This window comes from Ambystoma mexicanum, chromosome 5p (assembly GCF_040938575.1).
Source record: "Ambystoma mexicanum isolate Mex_15411 chromosome 5p, UKY_AmexF1_1, whole genome shotgun sequence".
Taxonomy (NCBI): Eukaryota; Metazoa; Chordata; class Amphibia; order Caudata; family Ambystomatidae; genus Ambystoma; species Ambystoma mexicanum.
Genome location: NC_090930.1, coordinates 1,238,412,470 through 1,238,438,300, shown reverse-complemented (window position 1 = coordinate 1,238,438,300; position 25,831 = coordinate 1,238,412,470).

Below are 25,831 nucleotides of genomic sequence, written 5' to 3'. Positions count from 1 at the left end.
CCACCAATTACACGCTTTGTCACTTCTGCGTGTAGGGCCATTTCCACCAATTACACGCTTTGTCACTTCTGCGTGTAGGGCCATTTCCACCAATGACACGCTTTGTCACTGCCGCGTGTACGCGCTAGGCCCATTCCCACCAATTACACGCTTTGACACTCGGACGTGTCTTTCATTTTTTTCACACGCAACATTTTCAAACGTGTGCCCAATTCAACGTGCACGTGACTTCATAGATGCGCATACGCTGGCGACGCGTTTACGCGCTAAGGGCCTTTCCTCGAATTACACGCAGACGTGTTGGATTTTTCACGTGCAAAATCACTCCGTATCAAGCTGGCCACACGTAAGCACACGGAAGACCATGCTCCTGCCCAGAAGGCCGAACTACTGCCCCCCAGAGCCCCGAGCACGCTCCCACCTGCCATCTGCTGCTGCCTGACTGCATGCTGCCCATGTGCACTGCCATTTGCTGCCTGCACATCAGCCAGGGGTGCTGTTGCTGTGACCACCCCTGCTGGAACCGAAGACTCCCGACTGGGATTCCATCGCTCCACAGCCCGGCCCCAGGACCCAGTTGCCCACCCACTCCTGCCTCTGGGGTTGTCATGTCGGGGCAAACACCATCTGTGACCACTGACAACCTCGGCCAGAGAGGCAGAGGGGCACCAGCTTCAGTGCCACCGAAGTTGGTGTCCTGGTGGAGCAAGTCCTGGGGCAGTATGATGCCCTCTTCAGAAGTTCCCACGCCGACAAGGAAGGACGGACTCGGATCTGGACTGACATCGTGACTGCCATCAACGCGGAGGGGGTGGCAGTCTGCGACTTACAACATGTCAGGAAGTGCTGGGAGGACTTCAGGTCCAGGACCCTGAACAAGGCCCGGCGCCTCTTGAAGGCAGCGGATGCCAAGGGGCGCCGGGGCCACTTGTCGGAAGAACAGATGAGGGTCCTGGAACGCATATCCCCAGCGCTCCACGTCCAGGTCCTTGAGAGGCAGACCCGTCTGGAGTCGAGCGGTGAGTGTACATGCATCCTGATTGTGAGCAGTGCGTGTGGTGATTATTCAGTAGTGTGCATGTTGCACATCTGTTTGTATGGGGTCGAGTATGGGTGGGGGTGTACAGGGCCGTGGGGCTAACACATGCGAGGGCTGGAATGTGTGAGACATGGATGGTGCTTGTGTGTGTAGGCTTGCATGCCAAATGCAGTTGTGTGGGCAGACATGTTTGGATGAATGTGTATGTAAGTAGACATGTCCGTGATGTCACGCATGTATGTTGTTTTCGGCTGCATGTATGTGCACTGTGTACATGTGCATGTGTGTGTATTTGACAAGGGTGCAACAGTGATGCAACATGGATGCATGTGACAGCGGTATGTGGAAGCCTGATTGGCAGATGTGACATGGATGCCCGTCTGAACAGTCCGACACTTGGCAGAGGTGTACACATGCATGCAAGTGTGGTGGTGTGTGTACATGTGTGGTGCACTTCCTGTGTTGCATGTGATGTCTGGCTCACCTTTGGCTGCTCATGCTGTTGTATGTGTAGGGATGGTGGTGGCAGTTGCGATATGGCTGTGGTATGGCTCATGTGTGCGAGTTGTAATGACATGTGTGTTGGGGATTGTGATGACATGTCTGAGGTTTGCCAATGCCACTCATGTGCAACTGTCATGTGTGTATGTGTCCATTGTACAGTGCCCTGATGACTGTGTTTTGTTTCTCCCTGTCTGCAGCGTCAACTGATGAAGAGGGCGGAGAAGGTGCTGTGGAGCACAGCGGCGGGGATCCCACCGCCAGCCGGAGACGCAAGGCCCGGCTCCCCTCCCGTGTTGTCATCTCGTCGGAGAGTGAGGAGTCCGGTGCCGCGTCCCAGGCCGCAGCTGCCGGGGGGAGGTCCAAGAGGCGGAGGTTGGAGTTGGACTCCTCGGCAGCAGAAGGGGCAGCTGGGACCCCACAGGGCCCAACAGGGGAAGATGGCATAGAGTCATCCAGGTTGGTGGGGGGTTTGGTGGAGGAGGAGGCCGTGCAAGCACCAGAGACGGGGTCTGGAGGTGGGGATCCCACTGGTGCTAGTGGTGCAGTGCAGGACCAGGGACAGGAGGCAGCACAGGCCGCCGCAGAGGTGCCTGTGTACAATCCTGTCTCCGATCCTGTCCCTGCATCATCTTGCACCAGCAGGGATGCCTACGTCCAGACCCGTTTTCAGGCAGGGGATGAGCTGACGTCAACTGGCCTTCCTCTGCCTGCGGACGTGGCTATCCAGGTCCGGGTTGAGCCTGTCCTGGCTGGTGTGGCGTTGCGTCAACGGGCCATGCGAGGTGACCTGCAGTCTTTTCATGGAGAGACTGCACATCATCTCGAATGGCTCGTTGACCACGTCAGCCTGCTGGGACAGGTCACCCAGGCCGGATTCCTCCGTCTGATGGGGCTTGCTCCGACCCCCTCCTCAACTGGACCCCCTACGCGCCAGTCGTCCTCTGTGCCATCTTCCCACCCATCAGTCACCTGGGGGCCCTGTGGAGCTGCCTCTGACGGTGCGGCCAGGCTGGTGGAGGAGGCATCCCTGCCACAGTCGGGAGTCGGCCGTCCAGCAGGGGTGGCCACATCAACAACTGCACCCCAGCCGGCGGAGGATGTGCAGGCAGCAGGAGGCAGTGCACGGGCAGAGGCAGAGCCGCAGCAGCAACGTGGTGGGGGCCATGAAGGCTCAGGGCCTTCAACATCGGAGGGGCAGGCATCGGCCGGAGGGCAGGAGGACCCAGGACAGAGAGTGTCTTCCGTTTGGCAGCGGTTGGGCCACGCCATAGGTGCGGAGCGGCGGCGGGCGGAAGAGGCGCGGCTCACAATGGTCAGGGCGGAGAACTCCATGCGGAGGGCCCTGAGGCGGGCCGAGTGCCTCGAGGCAATCCGCAGGGGGTTGGAGGAGGACACGGCGTCGTCCCTGCGGACCCTCGGGGCCATGGAACAGGACCGCCTCCGGGACATCGAACAGGAGTTCGATGATGCCCTGGCCCGGAACACCACGGAGTGAGCCGCTGGACTTGCCCGCCGCCTTTGAATATAGTTCTTTAGTATTAGGTTTCCTTTGTTTGTTCTTATGATTTGGAGTCGACGGACACTGCTCCACTTTTTGTATATAGTTGCATTTTAGTTAGGGTTTTTTGTAGGTTTCCTTTGTTCAGTTGGGCTCATGGACCCTTGGATGTTTTGTACATAGTTCTTCATTGGATTGATTTTATTTTTCATTTGACTTTGGACGACATTTTTTTGGATTAGGATTTGGTGTTTTTATTTTTTTAAACGGACATGCAGCTTATCTTTTTTTCATTCCCATTGTAGTTTGTTTCATTTCTTTTGCATTCTTTCTTTTTTTTAATACAATTTTGTTTTCATACTTCACTGTGTGGTATCATCTCATTGGTTTCATGCATGTCATGTTGGGTGTTTTCCCATTCAATTGCAACCATTGTGTGTGACGGACATGGGTTCATTAGCTTTATGAACATTGGGGGTATAACATGTAATTTCCATTTCCATGTGGGTGAATGGGTTACTTGGTAGGGCTTTTTGGCTGTGGAGGCTGACCATAAGGCACATGATTGGGGATTGTGAGGACCTGGTGGAGGCTGCCCATAGTGGCTGGGGGGTGGGGGTGGTGGGAGACATGGGTGGGGGCCTGGTGGAGGGTGCCCCTGGATGCTGGGGGGTGGGGGTGATAGGGGCCATGAGTGGGGGCCTGGTGGAGGGTGCCCCACACTGCTGGGGGGGTGGGGGTGGTGGGAGACATGAGTGGGGGCCTGGTGGGGGATGGCCATGGTGGCTGGGGGGTGGGGGTGGGTGGGAGACATGAGTGGAGGCCTGGTGGAGGGTGCCCATGGTGGCTGGGGGATGGGGGTGGTGGGAGACATGAGTGGGGGCCTGGTGGAGGCTGCCCCTGCACTGCTGGGGGGTGGGGGTGGTGGGAGACATGGGTGGGGGCCTGGTGGAGGGTGCCCCTGGATGCTGGGGGGTGGGGGTGATAGGGGCCATGAGTGGGGGCCTGGTGGAGGGTGCCCCACACTGCTGGGGGGTGGGGGTGGTGGGAGACATGAGTGGGGGCCTGGTGGAGGCTGCCCCTGCACTGCTGGGGGGTGGGGGTGGTGGGAGACATGAGTGGGGGCCTGGTGGAGGCTGCCCCTGCACTGCTCGGGGGTGGGGGTGGTGGGAGACATGGGTGGGGGCCTGGTGGAGGCTGCCCCTGCACTGCTGGGGGGTGGGGGTGGTGGGAGACATGAGTGGAGGCCTGGTGGAGGGTGCCCCTGCACTGCTGGGGGGTGGGGGTGGTGGGAGACATGGGTGGGGGCCTGGTGGAGGCTGCCCCTGCACTGCTGGGGGGGTGGGGGTGGTGGGAGACATGAGTGGGGGCCTGGTGGGAGATGGCCATGGTGGCTGGGGGGTGGGGGTGGGTGGGAGACATGAGTGGAGGCCTGGTGGGGGGTGCCCATGGTGGCTGGGGGATGGGGGTGGTGGGAGACATGAGTGGGGGCCTGGTGGAGGGTGCCCCACACTGCTGGGGGGTGGGGTGGTGGGAGACATGGGTGTGGGCCTGGTGGAGGCTGCCACTGCACTGCTGGGGGTGGGGGTGGGGGTGGTGGGAGACATGGGTGGGGGCCTGGTGGAGGGTGCCCCGCACTGCTGGGGGATGGCGGTGGTGGGAGACATGAGTGGGGGCCAGGTGGAGGGTTCCCCTGGATGCTGGGGGGTGGGGGTGATAGGGGCCATGAGTGGGGGCCTGGTGGAGGGTGCCCCACACTGCTGGGGGGGTGGGGGTGGTGGGAGACATGAGTGGGGGCCTGGTGGGGGATGGCCATGGTGGCTGGGGGGTGGGGTGGGTGGTAGACATGAGTGGAGGCCTGGTGGAGGGTGCCCATGGTGGCTGGGGGATGGGGGTGGTGGGAGACATGAGTGGGGGCCTGGTGGAGGGTGCCCCACACTGCTGGGGGGTGGGGGTGGTGGGAGACATGGGTGGGGGCCTGGTGGAGGCTGCCCCTGCACTGCTGGGGGGTGGGGGTGGTGGGAGACATGGGTGGGGGCCTGGTGGAGGGTGCCCCGCACTGCTGGGGGGTGGGGGTGGTGGGAGACATGAGTGGGGGCCTGGTGGAGGCTGCCCCTGGATGCTGGGGGGTGGGGGTGATAGGGGCCATGAGTGGGGGCCTGGTGGAGGGTGCCCCACACTGCTGGGGGGGTGGGGGTGGTGGGAGACATGAGTGGGGGCCTGGTGGGGGATGGCCATGGTGGCTGGGGGGTGGGGATGGGTGGGAGACATGAGTGGAGGCCTGGTGGAGGGTGCCCATGGTGGCTGGGGGATGGGGGTGGTGGGAGACATGAGTGGGGGCCTGGTGGTGCTGACCCTGCACTGCTGGGGGATGGGGGTGGTGGGAGACATGAGTGGGGGCCTGGTGGAGGCTGCCCCTGCACTGCTGGGGGGTGGGGGTGGTGGGAAACATGAGTGGGGGCCTGGTGGAGGGTGCCCCTGGATGCTGGGGGGTGGGGGTGATAGTGCCCATGAGTGGGGGCCTGGTGGAGGGTGCTCCACACTGCTGGGGGGTGGGGGTGGTGGGAGACATGAGTGGGGGCCTGGTGGGGGCTGCCCATGGTGGCTGGGGGGTGGGGGTGCTGGGAGATATGAGTGGGGGCCTGGTGGAGGGTGCCCCTGCACTGCTGGGGGGTGGGAGACATGGGTGGGGGCCTGGTGGAGGCTGCCCCTGCACTGCTGGGGGGTGGGGGTGGTGGGAGACATGAGTGGGGGCCTGGTGGAGGGTGCCCCTGCACTGCTGGAGGGTGGGGGTGCTGGGAGACATGGGTGGGGGCCTGGTGGAGGCTGCCTCTGCACTGCTCATGGGTGGGGGTGGTGGGAGACATGAGTGGGGGCCTGGTGGAGGGTGCCCATGGTGGCTGGGGGATGGGGGTGGTGGGAGACATTAGTGGGGGCCTGGTGGAGGGTGCCCCACACTGCTGGGGGGTGGGGGTGGTGGGAGACATGAGTGGGGGCCTGGTGGAGGGTGCCCCTGCACTGCTGGGGGGGGTGGGGGTGGAGGGAGACATGAGTGGGGGCCTGGTGGGGGATGCCCATGGTGGCTGGGGGGTGGGGGTGGTGGGAGACATGAGTGGGGGCCTGGTGGGGGATGCCCCTGCACTGCTGGGGGGTGGGGGTGGTGGGAGACATGCATTGTTGATCAGTAGTGCAAGGTGACATGTGGATTGGCTGGGGGGCATGCCCATGGTGGATGGGCTGCCTGAGGGACATGAGCAGGGGTGCAGGGTAGTCCCCTGTGGAGTGGGCTGCCAGCAGGGGCCGTGGGGGTTGTCGAGCGTACACCTGGGAGGACCCACATGGCCAATTCACGTGTAGTACTCCCCAGAACCCCTGAAATACACGTACCCTGATGAAATCGCGTGTGGAACTTCCCGCGCACCCCTGAAATACACGTACCCTGCTTGCACGGGGCCAATCGCGTGTGGAACTTCCCGCGCACCCCTGAAATACACATACCCTGCTCGCACTGGGCCAATCGCGTGTGGAACTTCCCGCGCACCCCTGAAATACACGTACCCTGATGAAATCGCGTGTGGAACTTCCAGCGCACCCCTGTAATACACGTAGCCTGCTTGCACGGGGCCAATCGCGTGTGGAATTTCCCCCCCACCCCTGAAATACACGTACCCTGCTCGCACGGGGCCAATCGCGTGTGGGACTTCCCGCGCACCCCTGAAATACACGTACCCTGATGGAATCGCGTGTGGAACTTCACGCACACCCCTGAAATACACGTACCCTGCTGAAATCACGTGTGGAACTTCCCGCGCACCCATGGAATACACGTACCCTGCTCGCACTGGGCCAATCGCGTGTGGAACTTCCCGTGCACCCCTGAAATACACGTACCCTGCTGAAATTGCGTGTGGAACTTCCTGCGCACCCCTGGAATACACGTACCCTGCTCGCACGGGGCCAATCGCGTGTGGAACTTCCCACGCACCCCTGAAATACACGTACCCTGCTGTAATCGCGTGTGGAACTTCCCGCGCACCCCTGTAATACACGTACCCTGCTGATTTTGGTGTGGAACTTCCCGCGCACCCCTGATGCAAACGTACACAGGACAATCGCGTGTGGAACTTCCCGCGAACCACTGAAATACACGTTCCCCGCTTGGCGTTTGCTGTTTGCCAGCCCGGTGAACTGGTCCAGGGTTAGCGCAGCCTTTGCGATTATTTGGGGATTTTGAAGGCTTTTCCTTGCGCGAGGGCGTTCTTGGGGGCGTAACTGGCGCTGCTGCAGGGTCGCTGCGCCACGCAGCGCCACGGCTGGTTTTGGATGCGAAAATCCATGAATGCGCTGTGCGCGGAAATCGATTTTAGCGCACGCGGCTGGCGCAGACAATCGCACGCGGACACTCTGCGCCAGCCGCTTGCGACACTTTTCTGCGAAATTCTATGAATTACCCTGCAAAAGTTCTTCCACATTTAACAGCACCCATTTTTTTCTCTGCTTTGGCCCGTCCCACACTTTGTGTGGAGTCTCGCACAGGGAGTGCAAATGCACACAGAGTCACTTTTTAGCATGCAAATACATTCTGTAAATCAGGCCCAAAGTGCTAAATTCAAGGGGATTTATACCCATGGATAATGAAACATGTGATGATGGCATAGAGGGGTTCCTTTGCTCTTTATTAGGGCGTAAGACCACACACCCCGTACAGTGTTTGGATACATTTTTCTACTTTGGATCAAGCATACTCCCTTATACATTAAAATGTGTATGTGCCTCTAATTGTTTATGTGTCACACATTTTTGCCGTATTGATAAAAGCGATTAGATATGGGATTGACATCATCATGTAATGACATAGTCCTGTTAATTATGTGATGATGTCATCACATGAACATTTATGCCCTATGTTAGGACACCATGCCATCTGCCCCAGTATGGCATTTTTGAAGTGTACAACCCCAGAGTTATGAAACAATCCAGTCGCATAGTTAAGATCGCTTTCACTCTGGTACCTAAATTCAGAACACCCTTTGCCCTGCTTCATTATTGGAAGGTAGAGGGGATACATTCAACAAATACAATACTCATCATATTCCCCCTAGATTATGACCTTCCCCAAGTACAGGGAAGGCATCAAGGGAGCCAAGAACGACAATTGCAAGAATCTTTCACAGCGAGAATGGCACCCTACACATGTCATTCTTATATATGCACACATCCCTGTTCATCATTTCTGCAGCATATCCTGCACGCCACGAATTTTGATTCTACCGTAGGTGATAGATACACTGTTTACCTTCTCGTTATCAAGAGGACCACAATGAGTATATACATTGTATCCCATCCGTTGAAAATCATGAGGTAATAAATGTCCTCTTTTTGCAACCTGCTTAAGAATCTTTGCAAGTAGAATGATAGAAAAAGTTGGTTTGATTTTAGTTCCTTTTTTATGTTACAGTAGTGCACGCCCATAATCCTATTGTATTTATTTATTTATTTATTTGGCATTTGTATTGCGCTCCAAGCCCATAGGCATCTGGGTGCTAGACAAATGTCTGGTTGCTGGTTACATAGGTGCGTAGACCAGCAGTATTAGCAGTTGTGGGGGAGAGCACTAGTCCTTCCTGAGGGTGCTGGGTGGTCTACAATATTTCTGGGTCTTGCGAAAATAGCCAGGTCAGGTTTTAAGCTTTTTACGGAAGGTCCAGAGGGATGGTTCCCATCTGATCGAGAGTCAGAGCGCGTTCCAGTGTTTGGCTGCTATCACCGGAAAAATGCGGTCCCTATGGTTTAATAATTGTACAGCATACTGAAATTATTGAGGAGTCGCACAAGATTTCAGACACCACTACTTTCAATTGAATACTAAGGAATTCATGTAGTAAATTGCCAGTTTGGTCAATCAGCTCACAATGTGGTTATTTGGATACATGGAACAATGTCGTTGTTTCCATTTTTTTTTCCCTGAGCAATGTCGGGATTGAGCTTGTAGACAGAACAATGTTGGACGATTTAAAAAAACATAAATGTGATGCTACATTTCTATCATAAATCTGTTAATCAGTTTGGTAAAATATCCATGAATGAGCCAAAGTGCCAGGAAATGATTCATAATCATTGGATATATTGACTGTGAACCACAGCACAGATACATACATATAAGAATGAAATATGTATGTAAACCTGATATAATACGAAATTGTACATTACTGGTATTATTTAAAACTGGGTATTTAAAATTATGAAGAAATATTGAGAAAAACATGTGTCTTACAGGCCGATTCATGGACTTAATGTGCGCTGAAATTTTCGGCGCAAGCGTGCGAAAGCGTGCGAATCGCAGCGCAAGTGCGAAAATTGCAGCGAAACCCATGCACAGCGATTCATGGAAGTCCGTGCGCGTGTAAATCCCTGGATGTGCGCTAAAATTCTGCGTGGCGCACGCTGGCGCACACGTCTCCAAACAGCATGCGCTAAGCGCACAGCGAAAGCACACATAGCGCAGCACACACAACAAAAGTAGGCGGAACACGAGGCGTAACACGCGGAATGGGGAACAACGCGTGAAAATGTGGGTGTCACAGGGGAAGTACAGGAGGCAAATGCGCGGAACACCCACACGCGAGTCTACAACACGTATTCATGGAATCGAACGGGGCTAATGTGTGCGCCAAAAAGAACGCGCTAATCCGGAAACACGTACGCCAGCAGGAAGCAGGAGTACGTGGACCCGCGCAGCATAAAAGTGCGTGCAAACAACAAACAAGCTCAGACGCCAAGATGAATATACCATTCCTAGCAGCAGTGGGCGTGGGATACCGCAGGAGGAGGAGGAGGATAGTCAGGCCCAGAATTTTTACACCCAGAACTAGCCTTTTTGGGATGCCTGATGACCAAGTGTATGGGAGGTACAGGTTTCCACCTCACATAATACTCGACCTGGTGAGTGAGTGGGAGCATGACCTCACATCACCCACCCTGTGCTCCCAAGCACTCAGCCCCCTGGAGAAGGTCCTCAATGTACTGCACTTCTTGGCCACTGGATCATTTCAGCGGGCAAGTGCTATAGTGGGGGGGGGTGTCACAGGCGACGCAGTCACGCTGCCTACACCAGGTGTTGGCCATCATGACTGCACGCCCATCAGTCAGCAGGCATATATACCTGCCCAGAACACCTGCAGAAAGGCAGGCTGCCGTCCAGGATTTCTACGGGTACGCACAATTCCCCAAAGTGCTAGGTGCCATTGATTGCACCCATGTGGCTCTACGTCCCCCCAGGGCATCTGAGCACATCTATAGAAACCGCAAGCACTGGCATTCCATCAACGTGCAGGTAGTATGTGATGCTAAGGGAATCATCACCTCAGTATATGCAACTATCCAGGGTCCACCCATGACAGTTTCATTTACAGAATGTCAACCATAAACCAGGACCTAGAAGCTGGGCGGCATGGCGATACATGGCTGCTTGGTGAGTATAAATACCACTGCACATGCATGCATGTCAGATACTGAGTAATGTCACAACCCCACTAATGATACCCATCACGACCTCCCCAGGGGACAGTGCCTACTCTCTGAGCACCCACATGATGACGCCAATTCGGAACCCCACCACGCCACCCGAGGTAAGATACAACACAGCCCATATTGCAACCCGGGGCATAGTGGAGCACACATTCGGAGTGCTCAAGTCACGCTTTTGCTCCCTTGACCGTTCTGGTGGGCAGCTGTTATACGCTCCCCCACTATGTGTGCAGGATCATAGTGGCAGCATGTGTCCTGCACAACGTTGCAACACGCCGGGGCCTGCCAGTTGACATGTGGTGCCCCCACATCCCCAACCACATGCACGCCCGCTGCGCATGGAAGGGGAAAGGGCACGTGGTGAGGCAGCCCGTACACAGCTGGTGGCTAATTACTTCACATAAAATCACACCCCTGTGGAGTGCACACAGCCCTGGCACATACCAGCTGACAATCAATGATGATGACATAAGGGACAGTCAACTGTCACAACCATACCAGCCTGAGATTGGTCACCTGGAAGTGTTGAATTGTGTGCATCCCTACCTACCCAAACACCACCAATGCTGTGTCATCAAAAGACACACATCTATGCTGCTAAATTCATTACCCCCTTGCTAAATACAACATGAGAACAGCGCCATGTCACCCAACCCCTCCCCAGCTCCACCACCAAACACATCAAGGCATGTCATGCAATGTGAAAGCAAACAAAGCAATGCACAAGACCTGACACAAATGTCACAAAGTACACTGTCCCTAATGGAAACTGCCCACACACAATATGCTCCCAGTAATGTATAACTAACAGCACACATTACCAAATACTTACCACCAACACAATGCTGCAACAAACCATGAAAAAATGCGAAAACATGACAGTACTAAGTTCAAGTAGTGGTAGTCTTACACACTGAATACGCCAGCACATCAACCCCTTCCAACTGTAGAGTGTTGCTGCCACGCAAATGTCTCAGTGTACTGCATACAACATGAACTGCATCTGCAAAGTAGACGGCCTTGTGAAGACATGTGGAAGGAACCTGCAAAATAGGAGGAAGACATGGATGCACAAGCACATATCAATACACCATGCAGTGTACAATACAACAACAATATCCACTAGGGATGTCTAAACAGTATTGACTACAGACTGCCCACACAGCTCATGGGAGCCCAACGTCACTGTGTAATTCACTGTCACTTGGTCACACCCTTTGCAAGCCCATGGAAACGGGAAGCAGGAGGGGTGTGTGTCTCATGAACCCAAGCATCTAACCCAAACTCAGGACAAGCCTGCATGTGCCCAGCTGGAACAGGGGAGGCAACACACTGTAAAAAAGCAAATAAAAAATGGCCATGTGGGGGGCACGGGGTGTGGGGGAGGCAACCCAGGAGGTTCGAGGACAGGGTGCACACCAACACCCACCTGCGTGGATGTTGTGAAAAAATAAATACCTCCTTGGGCTCATGGCCTGCACGGCTGTGCCATTGTGGGAGAACTGCTGTCGCTGCTGCTGCATCAGGAGGTGGTGGCACTATGGGAGGCAGCCCACGCAAAGCCCTGGTATGGTCCTCCATGGCAGCAAGCACGCGTGTCTGGAAGGTCTGATTCTGGAGGATTAAAGTGCGGAGATCCCCATGCAGCACGTCACGGGTTACCTGCATTTCTGCACGCATGGCCTCGCGTGATGCCCGGATCTCCTCACGTGTTGCATGCAGCTCAGCTGAGAGCGAACGTGTGAGCTGCTCCAGCTGCTGTTCTGCCCTTAAATCACTGGAAGCCTCAAGTTCAACCAGAGTCTGCCTGAGGTTATGTAGTTCTACCCTCAGAGCTTCCCTGTGGCCCTGGGACTCTATTGATATGGATCCGCGCAGAGTCTCCAGTGCCGCCCGTCGGTCCCTGTTGGACGCCAACATGTCTTCCCTATGTGATTGGCAAATGGAGTCTGTTGCCTGCTGTTGTTGCTCCATCTGCCTTTCAGGGGGGATAATGGAAGTGGCCACCCTCTCCATTGCCTGAGCCATCATTTCTACTGATGCTGCCTGTTGGGTTGCCATACCGTACATGGAGTTTTCCCACCGCGTCGACGGGCACCACAACTGTTTGGGGCAAGGCGATCTGCCCTTGCTGTGCTGGCACTGCCTGAGGCGCAGAACTGCATTTCGCCCTCTGATCTGCGGGCCCAGGATCAGATGCTGTGGAGTGTGACCCTGCATCCGTAACCGCCAAAGGCAGACCTACCAACACTGACATCCCCATAGAGGGTTCTACCCCTGGTGCAGGTGGATTGGACAGAACAGAATTCCTGCCAGAAACAATTACCTGCGACGGCACATAAGTCTCATCATCCGATTCAGCACCTGAATAGAGGTATGGGGAGGTGCACCCAGAGGCACCCCTGGACAGTATGGTCTGCAGTAACATTGGGTTTTCAGCCACCACCACACCACGTCCCCCACTGGTGCCCGGTCGTGCCTGAGATTCCTCCTGGGTCAGCACCATCTCCTCAATCTCAACAGCATCAAGTGCGTCATCACCTGCAAAAACATGAAAGACAACAAATGGAAACAGGCATGAGCACCATAGCACACACATTGGCAGTGACAAGCCAGAGATCCAGTACATGATTTACACATGTCCCACATGACTATAGCACTACCATGCATGCACTGTCAAAGAGTTGAAAATGGAGTCAAAAAGGCAGACACTGGGGAGAGCAAGATGGAAAAGCAACACATTTGCAGCATGTTGGTTAGCACCGGCATCACACATCAGGCTGTGAGTGGCATGTCCAATACACATACATGACACATACGGTTTATAGTCATAATGTCGACAACAAAAATGTCGACAGTCAAAATGTCGAAAAAAAATGTCGAAAAAAAAATGTCGACTTTTTTTTTCAATGCATTTTTTTTTTAAATGGGGGGGGTTCCCCCTCCAACCCCCCTTTTTTAATTTTTTTTTAATTTTTCCCTTTTCTTTAACTCCCAAACCCCTAAAATAAATATATAACTAAAAAAAACGAAAGTCGACATTTTTTTTTCGACATTTGTTTTTCCACATTTTTGTCTGTTGACATTTTTTTTCGATATTATGACTGTCCACCGACACATACCACCACACAGATGTCATGTAGCATAGCCACAGTAAATTACAAAACTACAGTAATATGTCAGTGAATGAGTACTGTCACACATCCATGTCACATCGGCATGATGCAAAGATTAATGCTGAATAGTTTTGCTAAATATGCATGTGCCACACACTGAAACACATCCAGTGTCCAATAATACAGTCATTGTGGGCTGATCAATGGTTGGTCACTTTAACATTACAGTAAACATCTGTCATGTTCCACATGCAAACAGGCCCTAATAAAAAATGTCTGCAGCCCAATACTCCATCAGCCTGAATGGTGTAATCATTAACATAACCATGTAAAAACAGTGGCCCAGTGTGGGCTGTAAACAATTACCGAAGCATATCACGTATGTTGCAAAAGGGCAGAAAAATGCATAGTAAAAATGGGAGAGTCGAAACAATCAGCCTGAATGAACACTTACAAAATCTGAACAATGTAGTTGCAAGATGACAGTTCAAGGTAAAGTGCACTAATGTGGGCCTAATTGGCAACTGTGGGCAGAAGGGATACAGTCATACCCAAATCCAAGGCCCGTGAATGTATGGGAGGAAGCAAATGGGTGACCCATAACACTCAGGAGTACACACCCTCACCTGGCACTCAATCAGAACCCATCACCCAAACAACATACACATGGATTACACACACACGCATGGGCACTCACCGGACAATGCGTCGTAATCAGGTAGATCTCCCACACCTTGGATCTGTTCCTCTGTGACGAAGGCCCCAGCGCCAGATGTTCAGTGAGTTTGTTGTTCTCTTGTGGAGACCCACCGCCAGTCACCAGAGTAGCGGCATGATTTGAGCCCAACTTGTTCTTTGCTCTGCGTTTCAGGTCATTCCACCGCTTGTAGCAATCATCAGCTGTGAGCCTCACAAATCCAAGGGCACATATGCGGTCCGCGATCGTCTGCCAGTGTGCCCTACGTTGACCAGGTGTGGTGTTGCACCCTGCAATCACCAACATTTCGCGGCTATGTGCTGACACATAGGTCACAAGTGCATCAAGTTCGGGGTCATTAAAGCTAGGCTTCCTTGACGTGCCGGACTGTGAAGCCGTGTCTGGGGTCTCAGCCTGTAGTGCCAGAGCACCCTTCTTCCTCTTCTTCAAAGGTGGAGCAGAGCCTGCGTGGCTTGCGTCGCTCTGGTCAGTAGGGGCAGAAGCGCAGGTGGACTGAGTACTGGGAGTGTGCGAATGCACAATGACCATAGGTCTTGGTGCAGACATTGGCTGAAGTGTGATGTTGGCAGGGGCAACATCAGTTTGATGGACCAGGACCGACACTGTCCAGGCTGGGAGACTCAGAGCTGGGGTGGATAGAGCTGCAGCTGCCCCTGCAGCCTCCACACCCTGCCTACGTGGCCTGGTGACACCAACTTGCACCAGCACACGTGGCTTAGACTTGCTGACCTGGAAGTCAGCGTGGGAGTCATCCTGTGCCGGGTCAGGTGCCACAATGGGCTGGTCCAACAAGGGCTGAGCTGGGATGGTGTCAGCCACGTTTCCCTGAAACATGGGGGGGGGCATGGGTGTCCCTGATTGGTCCTCCACACATGGGGTTCTAGGGGCACCCTGCAAATCATGGCCACGTCCCCTACCGTGCCCACGACGCCCACTTTTTGCAGGTCAACCACCTTTGCCTCCCTTACTGCTTGGTCGCCTCCCAACCATGGCACTGATGTTGTTGTGCGTAAGGGAGTTGCAGTAAACAATTAGCAGCTAACTATCGCCCAATCTCTATCACTCCCTTCCTGGGCAAGCTCCTCGAGAGACTGGCCATCTCCCAGCTTAATCTCCATGCTGAATCTGTTGGTAGTCTTCATGACCATCAGTCTGGCTTCAGAGCTGCCAGAAGCATGGAAACTGCTCTCCTGAACATCCGTGAGGACCTGCTCTCGAACCTTGACTCTAACATTCCATGTGTTCTCGTTTTGCTTGATCTCTCTTCTGCCTTTGATACTGTCAACCATACCATCATGCTCAACCGTCTCCGTGATAACCTGGGTATCACTGGTCAGGCTCTGGCGTGGCTGACCTCTTTCCTCTCAAATCGACCCTCCCAGGTCCCACTGGGGTCTTTCCTCTCTGACAACTTTTTCTCTACCTGTGGCGTCCCCCAGGGATCTAACCTCTCTCTCTGGCTGTTTAACCAGTATCTGGCACTTCTCGCCCACCGCATCGCCGCTCTCTGCCCCTACTTTCAGTGCTATGCGGATGATACCCAGCTCATTTTCAGGCTACCCTCGGCCTCCTCTTCTCCTTCCCTCATCTCTGACTGTCTTTCTGCTATCCAGGAATGGTGTGCCGCCAACGACCTCTGCCTTAATGCCAGTAAGACTGAGATTCTACTCATCGGCACTCCCACTCCCTCCTTCCCTGCTGCTCTCTGGCCGGCCTCTCTGGGCCCTCTTCCTGCTCCTACCTGCAAGGCAAAAAACCTCGGGGTCATCTTCGACTCCACACTCTCCTTCTCTCCTCACATATCCGACGTCTCTAAGAAGTCACACTACCAGCTACACCTCCTCAGAGGTATCCTTCCTTTCCTCTCCTTCCCCCAGAAGCTCACTGTCTCTAGAGCCCTGGTTCTCTCGAAGCTGGACTACTGTAATAGCCTCTATCTAAATCTGCCCGCCTGTACTCTCCACCCTTTGCAACTCATCCAGAACAGGACTGCGAGACTTGTCCTTGGCCTCAAGCCCAGGGACCGTATCTCTCCAGGACTGAAATCACTACACTGTCTCCCAGTGACTGCGAGGGTCAAGTTCAAAACCCTCTGCATTGTCCACAAGGCTGTAGGGGGCCTTGGGCCAAAATACCTTCAACTCTCTGTTCCTAAATATCTTCCTTCTCGAGTTCTTCGCTCATCCGCCTCCAACTCCCTCAGGGTCAGCTGCTTCTCCAAACAATGAGTTGGGGGCACATCTCTCTCCACTGCAGGGGCCTCCCTCTGGAACAGCCTTCCTGCCTCCCTGAAACTTGAGGAAAACCATCTCCGGTTCCGGAAGCACCTCAAAACCTTCCTCTTTGCCTCCGCTTTCTCACCCCCTCTCCCCTGCTAATACTACTGAAACTGCACTGAATCTGCAACTGGGCCACTCACCGTTCTTGGTCCTTGGCCCAGCCACTCTCCCCTGCACTGCCTCCCCGGCAACCCCTGCACTGCGGGACTGTGTCTGTATCCCTACAACCCCCCTTCCCAGCACTTGTCTGCACTTACCTCGCACTTGCCACCAGCTGGCCCTTGTTATTTATCCTATATGCTGTATGCTAATAACCCTGTTCTACACTTTCCCCTCTCCCTTTCCTCCATGCACTTTTCCCTTCCCCTCTACCCTTGCACTTGCGCGATCTGAATGACACCTGGCCTAGTAGGATCGTTATCTGTCTCCCCTTGTTTCCCCCCAGCCTCGTCGCGCCTTGAAACACTTGTGCATAGGCGCGTTACAAATGCCATATCATATCATAACAAATGCCATATCATAACAATTGTCCAGGGCAATTGGGGGTGAAAGGGGTAGGGTACTAGATGGAATTTGTACCCTAGTGCTCTAGCAAGGCTGTATGTGACCCCTGGGGGAAGATGACGGGTCACGCAACACACAGGCAACCCAAAAACAAAAAGTAACATGCATGCAACCCCTCGTAGACCACATGCATGGAAAAATGAACCTGCACTAAACTGTGGCACCCAGAAACACAAAAACAAGTGTACGCGTGTTACACGCAGCCTACAATGACCTCTGAAGGGGTACGCGACACAAAGGGCAAGCACAGTTGGTAAATACGTGCCCGACTCACCGTCTGCCTGGAAAAAGAACGTGAAAAAAACACGCGTGTGAGCGTAGGCAACACTCCCGCCAAAAGAAGAACTGTATGCTGTCTGAGGAGACAGGACAAAAGAAGAAGTGAACGCTGTTTGAGGAAACAGGCCCAAAAAAAATTAAGAACGCTGTCAGAGGTAACAGGGAGTACGAACTTGAAACGCTGTGAAGTAATCGCGTGTGAAACGACAAGAAGTACAGAATTCACCCACTTGCTCTCCATGAAAAGCACATACAAGGAAATGGGGTCCTACACGTACCTTTTAAAGCGTCCCACACATACAGCGTTACTTAAGCGTGTACGCGCTAAGGCCCTTTCCTCCAATTACACAAGCTGATACTTGGACGTGCAGTTTTTGGACGTGTACGATGAACATACACCCGTGTTAATGGAAACGCTGTGCGCGTCACGTCACTTATGCGCATAGGCCCTTTCCTCGGATTACACACATTCACATGCGGACGTGCAGTTTTTTCACGCACGCTGAACCACTATGCCCACGTCACGAGGGAAACGCTCGCGCGAGTCACGTCACCAAAGCGCTTATGCACTAAGGACCTTTGGTCCAATGAAACTGCATACGTGTACTGACGCGCTTATGGGCAAAGGGCCTTTCCTCGAATTACACGCTGATGTGCAAGATTTTCACGTGCCAAATCACTCAGTATCAATCTGGCCATGCAGCAACACATGAAAGATCACGCCCCTGCCCAGAAGGCCGAATAACCACCCCCCAGAGCCCTGAGCACGATCCCACCTGCCATCTGCTGCTGCCTGACTGCCTGCTGCCCATGTGCTCTGCTATTTTCTGCCTGCATGTCAGCCATGGGTGCAGTTGCTGTGACCACCCCTGCTGGAACCGAATACTACCGACTGGGATACCATTGCTCCACAGCCCAGCCCCAGGACCCAGTTGCCCACCCACTCCTGCCTCTGGGGTTGCCACGTCGGGCACAACACCATCTGGCACCACTGGCAAGCCCCAGCCAGAGAGGCAGAGGGCCACCAGCTTCAGTGCCAGGGAAGTTGGTGTCCTAGTGGAGCAGTATGATGCCCTCTTTGGAAGTTCACGCGCCAACAATGAAGGACGGACCAGGATCTGGATGGACATCATGACTGCCATCAACGCGGAGGGGGTGGCAGTCCGCGACTTACAACATGTCAAGAAGTGCTGGGAGGACTTCAGGTCCAGGACCCTCAACAAGGCCCGGTGCTCTTGAAGGCAGCGGATGTCAAGGGGCGCCGGGGCCATCTATCCGACCACCAAATGAGGGTCCTGGAACGCATATGTCGAGTGCTCCACGTCCAGGTCCTTGAGAGGCAGACCCGTCTGGAATCGAGCGATAAGTGTACATGCATACTTATTGGACGCTGTGCGTGTGGTGGTGTGCCAGTAGTGTGCAGGTTGCACATGTGTTTCCATAGGGCTATGTAGGGATGTGTATGAACAGGGGCGTGAGGCTGCCACATGTGAGTCCTCTTAGGTGTGAGACACATCAATGGTGCAGGTGTGGGAGCACACATGTTTGAATTACTGTGTATGTACGTTGACATGGTTGTGGTGTCACACATGGATGGTGGTTCCTGCTGCATGTATCTGCACTGTGTACATGTGTATGTGTGTGTATATGACAAGTGTGCAACTGTGATACAACATGGATGCACGTGACACTGATATGTAGAAAGCTGAATGCCAGATGTGACATGTATGGCGATCACATCACTGCGACAGTTGGAGGAGATGTAGACATGCATGTAAGTGTGGTGGAGTGTGTGCATGTCTAGTGCACTCCCTGTGTTTCATGTGATGTCAGGCTCACCTTCGGCTGTTCATGCTGTTGTATGTGTATGGATGTTGCTGCCTGGTGCAATATTGCTGTGGAAATTCTCATGTGTGTGAGTTGAAATCACATGTCTGAAGTTTGACACTGCCACTCATGTGCAACTGTCATGTGTGTATCAGTCCATTGTACAGTGCCCTGATGTCTGTGTTTTATCTCTCCCTGTCTGCAGCGTCAACTGATGAAGAGGGCGGAGAGGGTGCTGTGGAGCACAGTGGCAGGGATCGCACCACCAGCCGGAGACACAAGGCCCGGCTCCCCTCCCAGATTGTCATCTCATTGGGGAGTGAGGAGTTTGGTGCCGTGTCCCAGGCCGCAGCTGCCGAGGGTAGGTCCAAGAGGCGGAGTTCGGAGGTGGACTCATCGGCAGCAGAAGGGGTAGCTGAGACCCCACAGGGTCCAATGGAGGAAGATGGTACGGAGTCATCCAGGTTGATGGGGGGTTTGGTAGAGGAGGAGGCCACGGAAGGGACACACACGGGGTCTGGAGGTGGAGATTCCACTGGTGCTAGTGGTGCAGTGCAGGGGCAGGGACAGGAGGCAGCACAGGCCGCAGCGGAGGTGCCTGTGTGCAATCCTGTCCCTGATCCTGTCACTGCATCATCTGGCACCAGCAGGGATGCCTACGTCCAGACCCGTTTTAAGGGAGGGGATGAGCACACAACAACTGGCCTTCCTCTCCATGCAGACGTGGCTATCCGGGACCGTGTTGAGCCTGTCCTGGCTGGGATAGCATTGCGTCAACGGGGCATGCGAGGTGACCTGCGGTGTTTTCGTGAAGACACTGCACGTCATCTCGGATGCCTCTTTGACCACGTTGACCTACTGGGACGGGTCACCGGTGCTGGATTCCTCTGTGTGCTGGACCTTCTTGCGACCCCCTCCTCACCTGAACCCCCTATGCGCCAGTCGTCCTCCATGCCATCTTCCCACCCATGTATCACCTGGGTACCCTGTGGAGCTGCCTCTGACCAAGTGGCCAGGCTGGTGGAGGACACATCCCTGCCACAGTCGGGGGTCGGACGTCCAGCAGGGGTGGCCACCACGACAACTGCACCCCAGCTGGAGGAGAACACGCAGGCAGCAAGAGCCAGGGCGCAGGCACAGGCACAGCAGCAGCAGCAACATGGTGGGAGCAATGATGGCTCGGGGCCTTCAACATCGGAGGGGCAGGCATCGGCCAGAGGTCAGGAGGACCCAGGATTCCAAGTGTCTTCCGTGTGGCAGTGGTTGGGCCATGCCATAGATGCAGAGCGGCATCGGGCGGAAGAGGCACGGCTCACAATGGTCAGGGCGGAGAACTCCATGTCGAGGGCACTGAGGCGGGCCGAGTGCCTCGAGACAATTCGCAGGGAGTTGGAGATGAACATGTCTTTGTCCCTGCGAACCCTAGGGGCCAAGGAAGAGGACCGCCTCCAGGACATTGAGCGGGAGTTCGATGATGCCCTTGCCCGGGACATCAGAAAGTGAGCCGTCGGACTAGCCCGCTGCCATTGTAAATAGTTAAATAGTGTTAGGTTTCCTTTCTGTTTTTGTTTATTTTGGGCCGCTTGGACAATGCACCACATTTTTGTATATAGTTCTTTATTAGGTAGTGTTTTTTGTAGGTTTCATTTCATTTTTTGGGCTCATGGACCCTGGATTGGTGATTTGTATAGTTGAACAGTGGATGTTTCTCTTTTTTATTTTAATTTCACCATGGCGCAATGGATTACAGATATTTTTTTTCCTTGGATTTGCTTTGTTGGACTGAGACTTTGGACACATTTTCATTTGGATTTCTTTGGATTCTGATTTCATATTTTTTATTCTTTTCCGGACATGCTGCATTTTATTTCTTATTCCCATTATTGAGTGTTTTTTTTTTCATTACAGGCAGCATCGGGTGTGAAACTTCCCGCGAACCCCAGTTATACACGTACCCCACTCGCACAGGGCCAATCACGTGTGAAACTTCCCGCAAAGCCCAATTATTCACGTACACCACTTGCATAGGGCCTATCGCGTGTTAAACTTTCCGCGCACCCCAGGAATACACGTACCCCACTCGCACAGGGCATTTTGGTGTGAAACTGCCCGTGAACCCCAGTTATACACGTACCCCACTCGCACAGGGCCAATCGCATGTGAACTTCCCACGCAGGAATACACGTACCCCACTCGCACAGGGCCTATCGCGTGTGAAACTTCCCGCGCACCCCAGGAATACACGTACCCCACTCGCACAGCGCATTTCGCGTGTGAAACTTCCCACGCACCCCCAAAATACACGTTCCCCACTGGCACAGGGCATTTTGTGTGTGAAACTTCCCGCAAACCCCTTTTATACACGTACCCCGCTCCAATCGCGTTTGACACTCCCAGCGCAGCGGGGTACGTGTATTCAGAGGGGTGCTCGGGGAGTTTTACAGGCTTTTTCGTGGTTGGGGCCTGTGCGCCATGTACGGGATTTGTGCGCTGTGCATGGCGCACGGGGAGGGGTTGGGGGCGTAACTGGCACTGCTGCAGGGTCGCTGCGCCACTCTGCGCCACGGCTGGTTTTGGAAGCTAAAATCCATGAATATGCTGTGTGTGGAAATGGATTTTAGCGCACGCGGCTGGCGCAGAAATTTGCACGCCAGCCGTGTGTGCCACTTGTGCACTGAATTCTATGAATTACCCCCTTTATTGTTCAGATGTTTTCACACATAGCATACAAATTACACATACTTTTGCATGATTGTTTTTAAAATTTTAAGAAACCGTATCCTTTAAAATTAGATGTTGAAATGTATAGGAGCACAAATGATGTCACTTTGTTGGCATATATACAATTATTACTGTTTACCACTGTATACACATTATATATAAACTGTAATCCATGAGTTGTCAGTATTGACCCCATGTGTAGGTGAGGCTTAAACTACAGCATGTAATTCTCTGAGGATTTTCAATGGGTCAGACCAGGCCTCGAGTACAGAGATGGAAGTTCTAGTCTCACAATCCCATGAGAAGGCTCAGGACTCAGAATGGGAGTTTTACCAACCAACCCCGAAGTGTCAAACTCTCTAAAAAAATTTGAAGACATTCCTTTGTGTGTTTTGTTTGGCTGTGGAGTTAGGAATGGGCAGGCCGGGCTCACACATAACAGTTTGCAGGGGTTCCAACATTGTTTTGTGGAGTACAAAGAGTTTTGGAAAATTTTGGGGGGGGTTGCTGTTTTTTGTGGCGTTTGTTGTGTTTGCAGTTACGTGTTTGAACCCTTTTTGTCTGTGTGAATGCATTTTGTTGGAATAATATTTCACCCATTTTTTTCCCGCAAAGCACAGTTATTCACGTACCCCACTCGCACAGGGCCTATCGTGTGTGAAACTTCCCGTGCACCCCAGGAATACACGTACCCCACTCGCACAGGGCATTTCTCGTGTTATACTTCCCGTGAACCCCAGTTATACACGTACCCCACTCGCACAGGGCCAATCACGTGTGAAACTTCCCATGCACCCCAGGAATGCACGTAACCCACCCGCACAGGGCCTATCGCGTGTGAAACTTCCCGCGCACCCCAGGAATACACATACCCCACTCGCACAGCGCATTTCACGTGTGAAACTTCCCGCGCACCCCCGAAATACACGTTCCCCACTCGCACAGGGCATTTCGTGTGTGAAACTTCCCGCAAACCCCTGTTATACACGTACCCCAATCGTGTGTGACACTCCCCGCGCAGCAGGTACGTGTATTCGGAGGGGTGCGCGGGGAGTTTTACAGGCGTTTTTGTGGTTGGGGCCTGTGCGCCACGTATGGGTTTTGTGCGCTGTGAATGGCGCACAGGGAGGGGTTGGGGGCGTAACTTGCGCTGCTGCAGGGTCGCTGTGCCACTCTGCGCCACGGCTGTTTTTGGAAGCTAAAATCCATGAATACGCTGTGCGCGGAAATTGATTTTAGCGCACACGGCTGGCACAGAAATTCCCACACGCACACTGTGTGCCAGCCGCGTGCGCCACTTGTGTGCTGAATTCTATGAATTACCCCTTTATTGTTCAGATGTTTTCACACATAGCATATAAATAACACATACTTTTGCATGATTGTTTTTAAAATTTAAAGAAACCGTATCCTTTAAAATTAGATGTTGAAATGTATAGAAGCACAAATGATGTCACTTTGTTTGCATATATACAATTATTACTGTTTACCACTGTATACACATTATATATAAACTGTAATCCATGAGTTGTCAGTATTGACCCCATGTGTAGGTGAGGCTTAAACTACAGCATGTAATTCGCTGAGGATTTTCAATGGGTCAGACCATGCTTCGAGTACAGAGATGGGGGTTCTAGTCTCACAATCTCATGAGAAGGCGCAGGACTCAGAAGGGGAGTTTTACCAACCAACCAGAAGTGTCAAACTCTCTAAAAGATTTTGAAGACAATCCTTTGTGTATTTTGTTTAGCTGTCGAGTTAGGAATGGGCAGGCCAGGCTCACACATAACAGTTTGCAGGGGTTCCAACATTGTTTTGTGCAGTACAAAGTGTTTTGGACGATTTTGGAGGGGGTTGTTGTTTTTTGTGGCGTTTGTTGTGTTTGCAGTTACGTGTTTGAACCCTTTATGTCTGTGTGTATGCATTTTGTTGGAACAATATTTCACCCATTTTTTCCCCGCAAAGCACAGTTATTCACGTACCCCATTCGCACAGGGCCTATCGCGTGTGAAACTTCCCACGCACCCCAGGAATACACGTACCCCACTCGCACAGGGCATTTTGCGTGTGAAACTTCCTGCGCACCACAGGAATACACGTACCCCACTCGCACAGGGCCTATCGCGTGTGAAACTTCCCGCGCACCCCAGGAATACATGTACCCCACTCGCACAGGGCATTTCGCGTGTGAATCTTCCCACGCACCCCCGAAATACACGTTCCCCACTCGCACAGGGCATTTCGCTCGTGAAACTTCCCGCAAAGCCCTGTTATACACGTACCCCGCTCCAATCGCGTGTGACTCTCTCCGTGCAGTGGGGTACGTGTATTCAGACGGGTGCGCGGGGAGTTTTACAGGCATTTTCGTGGTTGGGGCCTGTGCGCCATGTACGGGTTTTGTGCGCTGTGAATGGCGCACAGGGAGGGGTTGGGGGCGTAACTTGCGCTGCTGCAGGGTCGCTGTGCCACTCTGCTCCACGGCTGTTTAGGAAGCTAAAATCCATGAATACGCTGTGCGCGGAAATTGATTTTAGCGCACACGGCTGGCACAGAAATTCCCACACGCACACTGTGTGCCAGCCGCGTGCGCCACTTGTGTGCTGAATTCTATGAATTACCCCTTTATTGTTCAGATGTTTTCACACATAGCATATAAATAACACATACTTTTGCATGATTGTTTTTAAAATTTTAAGAAACCGTATCCTTTAAAATTAGATGTTGAAATGTATGAAGCACAAATGATGTCACTTTGTTTGCATATATACAATTATTACTGTTTACCACTGTATACACATTATATATACACTGTAATCCATGAGTTGTCAGTATTGACCCCATGTGTAGGTGAGGCTTAAACTACAGCATGTAATTCTCTGAGGATTTTCAATGGGTCAGACCATGCTTCGAGTACAGAGATGGGGGTTCTAGTCTCACAATCCCATGAGAAGGCGCAGGACTCAGAAGGGGAGTTTTACCAACCAACCCCGAAGTGTCAAACTCTCGAAAAGATTTTGAAGACAATCCTTTGTGTATTTTGTTTGGCTGTCGAGTTAGGAATGGGCAGGCCAGGCTCACACGTAACAGTTTGCAGGGGTTCCAACATTGTTTTGTGGAGTACAAAGTGTTTTGGACGATTTTGGAGGGGGTTGTTGTTTTTTGTGGCGTTTGTTGTGTTTGCAGTTACGTGTTTGAACCCTTTATGTCTGTGTGTATGCATTTTGTTGGAACAATATTTCACCCATTTGTTTTCTCTCTGTGGCTTTTGGCCACTACTGTGATCTTAACATTTTACTATTAATCCCTTAAATGAACAATGCAAATAGAAAGGCCCTTTCTCCTACTCCCATTTCCCTTTGTGACAATTAAAAAAAACATTTCAAAAGAACCTAAACGTGTTCTTCTTTAACTTATTCCATTCCTGTGTTTGTTTTGTGAATCCAAGAAATCATACTTTGCTGTGTGATAGTCCAAGAACCTTTGTAACTCGTTGGAGCTCATTGTAGAGTCTCCATGTAATTCCACGGAATAGACCTGTACACATGCACTTTGGCATGCACAGGTCCCTGGCACTAATTTGTATTCATTTGCATGGTGGAATGCAAAGGTGTAGGGAAAAACGGTGGCATGCAAGCATGTACGCCACCTTTTGACCTGCGAATTTGCAATCTGCCATGCAAATGAGTAAACTCTGCCTACCAAGCTTGCATGGCAGGCTGCATTTACAATTACAATTACATGCTGCCTGCCATTGAAGCA